The sequence below is a fragment of the Lygodium microphyllum genome, chromosome 1 (assembly GCF_053477565.2).
Source record: "Lygodium microphyllum isolate KBCC chromosome 1, Lygodium_microphyllum_v1.1.10, whole genome shotgun sequence".
NCBI classification, from domain to species: domain Eukaryota; kingdom Viridiplantae; phylum Streptophyta; class Polypodiopsida; order Schizaeales; family Lygodiaceae; genus Lygodium; species Lygodium microphyllum.
Window position 1 is genome coordinate 148,690,735 of NC_141135.1, and position 5,346 is coordinate 148,696,080.

The window sequence follows — 5,346 nt, forward strand, 5'->3', positions numbered from 1 at the left end:
TCTCGTTTTCTTCTTTTCACCTTATGAGAGCCCTTGCAAGATGGCAGCATGGTAACCCAATCGTTTACAGCAAAGGTTTTGGGCTCAAAATTTCCATCTGCTCCCTAGCTATATACTGTGCAAGAGTGTATTAAACGAGAAGGGCGCCTGGAGGAAGCCATGAAAAGAATGAAAGCGCAGAGAAAGAAGCTCAAAGGGGGGTGAATGAACTAAAAAGTAGCGCCAAGAATACAAATGAGTATGTATTGGGCACCAAAAACAATATTGAAAGATCTCCCGACTTTCAAAAAACTCATTATTAATTTCATCACATCTCTGCCATGTATTTTGTCAGGTTTGTAAGTAAATAACTTCTTTGGGACTCCAAAACATGTCAGACTTTAGGGGTTTTGGCTAAAAAAGAAGAGAGAATCACGAGATGGACTCCACTATCTCTAAAAAAGAGGAGACAAGAATACCATATTCTTGCACACGTGGCGAACTCTCTTTGGCCCTTTCCTTAATCCTGTGATTAACAAAAGTGCATTTTTTGAAGCGTTTTTGGCCCTAATGGAAGCAGATTAAAGATCGATATATCTTTGTGTTTCTACAAAGCGAGTTTGAGGACTACTTGTTAAAGACAATCAATAAAGATGGAAACTTTCAATGACATGGTGAGGAGTGTTAAAACTACCTTAGCAAAGTTATAAAGTTTGTGGCAATAAGAGAATGATTCCCAAGAAATTAACTATTGAAGGCAATGCCAATAGTTTATCCACAAATTTGGAACCACTAACAAAATATATATGTTCTTCAAGTAGATTTCAAGAAAAGAGTCCATATCCTTAAAGATTTCAAGAAAAGAGTCCATATCCTTAAAGATTACAAGTACAAAAGTGCGAAGAAACCATCTCAATACTAGATGGGGATGCACTATTAGAGTAATTTGTAAGAGATTGGAAATTATAATGTGGGGAAATACTAGCTACATTGGCTAGTATATAAGGTGTAAGAGACTTTTATTTTTTACCATTCAGTTAATCCAAAAGTCTCTTCATATTGCATCTTCTTTCTCTCAGCTTCCATGGCTTCCTTCTCTCTCTTTGTATCTTTCTCTCTCTATTTTTAGTCTTTCTCTATCCTTGTCTAAACTTTCTCTCTCCTCTGCACTCTTCTTTTCTCTCTCTTGTAGTAATCTCTCTCCTCTTTCTCTCTTGTGGCTCACTCCATTACAAGTGGTATTGGGGCTTAGGCTCTTAGCTCATTGGATTTTCCTATTTTTCCTTATATTTTTCTCCTATTTCTATCTCTAAAATTCCAACATAGTAAGCAAGTACAAGGACAGATGGTAGGTACTTGTAGGCTATCTATATGGAGAAGAGGCTAATCTTGGAGCTCTGACAAGGATCTTGGAGGAATTTAGCCAAACCATGGCCAAAATAGAAGGTCGTGGTCAAGTTACAAGTCATTCTAAAGGTAACTTGGTAGAAAGAGGGATAATTGGATCTAGTCCCAAAGTTTAACTTGGTAGAAAGAGGGATAACTAGACCTAGTCAAGGTTTAACTTCATTTACTTTTTGGAGAGAGACATAGTCTTCTTCTTCTTCCTACAAGCTTTCTTTAGATCCTATGGTGGATCTTCTTCAAGATCTCTCTCTACGTGCATCAAGAACATCAACCACTACTTGAAGTTGACTCTTCACACTTTAGAAAGCCTACTTATAACCATTGTTGATGGTGATTAATGCTAGGTGGTGGATTGTAGTCTACCATAGATTATGCTAAATTCTTAGGGTAGAAGCATCATTTTCATGCATTAATCCTCTTGGCCCTCTTCTACAATGATTGAACCACTTGATTCTTGCTCAAAAGCAACTCTGATCCTCAACAATGAAGCTTATATTTCATTCTTTCGCTGTCTTTGGAAACCCTAGCTATCATAAAGAGGAAAGTCATTAAAGCTTCACCAAGCTCATTATTTTTAAGGGCTTTTGATATTTTTCATCCCTAGAGCTTATATGTACAAGGTTCTTCAATATCTTGGCGAGATTTGGAGTTTATTGACATTATTGGAGCCTTTCAAGCTTCCATTGGAGAAGAGCCTTGATTCTTCATCAAGCATGGGATTTCTTTATTTTTGAAGTATAAAGAGAGCTAAAGACACTTTATCCGAGGGATTTCAAGTGGTTTCACTTCTCCATTACCAAAATTGAAGCCTTATGGATACTCTTGGAGCTATGGAGTCCAATCTTGAAGCAATATTTTGGGGCTTTTGATAAAAATGGAGCAATGCCCACTTATTGATAGTAGGAGAGCTATGGGAGATAGCCATTGAAGACATTCTATCAATGAATGCATCCAATTGCTTTTTTCATTAAAGGCATTCAAGTTCAAGCTTGATTAGAGGTATTTCTTTAATTCTTAGTCTATCATTTTAAATCCTCTTGATGGACTTCAATCCAATTGTTGGAGAGACTCAAGGATGACACCTTTTTGCAAATTTGAAGCTATAATCATGCTTGAATACTCATTCATTTTAAATCAACAAGGTTCTTAGCGTTCAAACTCTGTGTTAGCCAGGCATTGCTCATAGTAGCTCATTAGAATTGAAGTTATACTCTAAATCTCATTGTTGATTAGTGGGTGTTGTTGTGATCAATAAAAAGGTCATAATCCATTGTAAAGAGTATAAGTGACTTACTTGAGACATTTTTGCAATGTCGTATAGAATGGATGGGATTCGTGGTTACACTAGGTTGAGTTTTCTCATAATAACTCCACTCATTTTAGCATAGGAATTTCACCTTTTGAGGCTTTGTATGGCTACAAGGTACCCCTTCCCATGGTCATTTTCAATGATAAGATAAACCCTCAGAGCAAGAAAGAATTGGGGAGTGCATGCTAGCTCTCCTTTAACGATATAAAGTGAATCTAAAGAAAGTCCAAGATCAAATGAAGCTTTATGTTGATGAGAAAAGGCACAACTAGAGTTTCAAGAAGGGAATTTAGTGCTTTAAAAAGTTCCCGAGTCTCATCTACCACTCTTAAAGATTTTTCTTGCACCAAATTGGCTCATAGAAAAATCTCCAAAGCCTATTCCTAAGTCATATTTGTCAATCCCATAATTGTAAGGTAGCTCAAAGATCAAATGAGAATCCTTGGGGCCATATCCAAGGAATGCATTGGTATATCTTTCCTCTAAAATATTTCGCTTTCTTAGGAGCTTCATGCCTAGGCACTCTGTGTAGAACTTGATGGTTTTGTTGAGATCTCCAACCCGATAGACAACATGAAGAAGTCATCTATTATCTCTTTTAGACCGCTCAAAAGTGCTCTCTTTTTGAGTGGTAGCTCCAAATGTGGACATATCTACTTTAACATAGAATTGGTAAGGGCTCTACCGACTATGAATTCTATGGAAAAAGCAACCTTGAAATGTGTGAGAAGTTGTGGATAGGCATGGGCTGATGCACGGGAAGCTGTGAAGAGCGATGTGGGGTTGCGGTGATGAGGCAAGAGATGAGGAGGTGAATGCCACAGCTCAGATGAGGGCAAGGGAGGAGGAGGAGAGGTAATGCTGGAAGAAATGGTGAGCTGCCAATGCCATGGCAGAAGGCCGCCTTGAAAGGCCACAATTCTGCTAGATTGGAAATTATATTAGCCACTCCAATAGCAATATGATTAGAACTGATTCCCTGTGGTTATGCATCTCGCGGGTGTTGACCTGTTGGAGCAGGTCTCCAAACAACTTGGCTATACCCTATCCTACCTTATTAGACAAATGGACAAAGCGCAAGAGAAAAAATAGATCAATGTGCACCCAAGAGGACATGTTTGTTTTCTCTCTCTCTCTCTTTTATGTCTCTGTCAGAGTCAGAAGTAGACCCCTATTTGAGGGATAAGCAAAGCCTCAACTTTTGAAGGTAAGCAAAACCTCTGCTTACTAGACCAAGCTATCCCCCTTGCTTAGCACCTCCAATGGGAACCTCGATCCAAGTTTCTTGAGCAACACCTCCTTCCTTGAGCTGCTTCGCCTCGTACAAGGCAATGGATGTGTGGATGGCCTGAAGAAATTGAGATGGAAATAGAATTTTGATGGCATGTACAATGAGAAAATTTGAAATAGGAAGGATTTAAAGTATGCAATGAAGGATAAGATTTGTCCACTAGCTATCTAGCTCATCGGCTTTGATACCATGTTGAGAAACACGGACCTAGAACTAGATCGGCTATGGTGAATGCAAGTCAAACGCATGATACATTATCGGAATGAGGAATTGTAACTCAAGTGAATTAGGTTCCAAGATAGATTAGCTTGGACTCATAAACACAATCTTGAATGACTCAAATTGATAGTACTATTTTATTAAATGAGTGTCAAGTACAACTTATATAGCTTTTGGGATAGCATCACTTTTCCTTTCTGTGCTTATGGGATTTTGGACACCTCTTCCTAGAGCATACATCATTTATCTATCTTCTAGCCTCTTCAAGGCATACATCTAGCCTCTATGGGCAAGCATCATTTTCTAGTCTCAACATCCTAGGGCATGTGGTGTCCAAGAACGACATTGCTACCATTGACAATGATCAAAGAATATTTGATCAAATGGCAAAGATTACTATTGCAAGAAGCTTCTTGGAGACCACATCGATGATCGAGGAGTTGTCTTACCTCAAGAAAGCAATCTTGGCTTAAGATTAGTCATTTATGGCCCTATTCTAGCTCATATAGATTATAGATGGTTCTCTATTTTAAAGAAAATTTTAGTATATACTATAGACAACTAACAACAATATATATGGACTTAAAGTAATCAGAAAGAGCTTTGTTTTTATGTATAGCATCATGCCCTGATGGGAGTGTTCTATAGAATGTTATTTCAAATTTACTTTAGCAAGATACTACAGTAGACAACATGTTGTTCCATGTCTGTAGCTCTCATTTGACTAAAGATTTTGATCAAATTTTGGATTTTCTCATTCCCTATTGATGTATATAAAGTATACTTGATTGCTCTTTTTTTCATTTCAAATTCTTGGATTATTTATTGATTCATCCTTTGTAATGTTTGAAATAGATTAGTACTCTGTTTTGCTTTATCTCATACATTGTAATAAGTTTTAATTTTTTTTTGGCCCGGGCAAAAATATTTGGGTAGGGATAGAATGTAAGCGGTTGAAAATAATAATACAAAAAAATATTAGCTACATTGGCTAGTATATAAGGTGTAAGAGACTTTAATTTTTCGTTATTCAGTTAATACAAAAGTATCTTAATCTTACATATTCTTTCTCTTAGCTTCCATGGCTTCCTTCTCTCTCTTCCTATCTTTCTCTCTCCATTTCTAATCTTTTTGTCTCCTC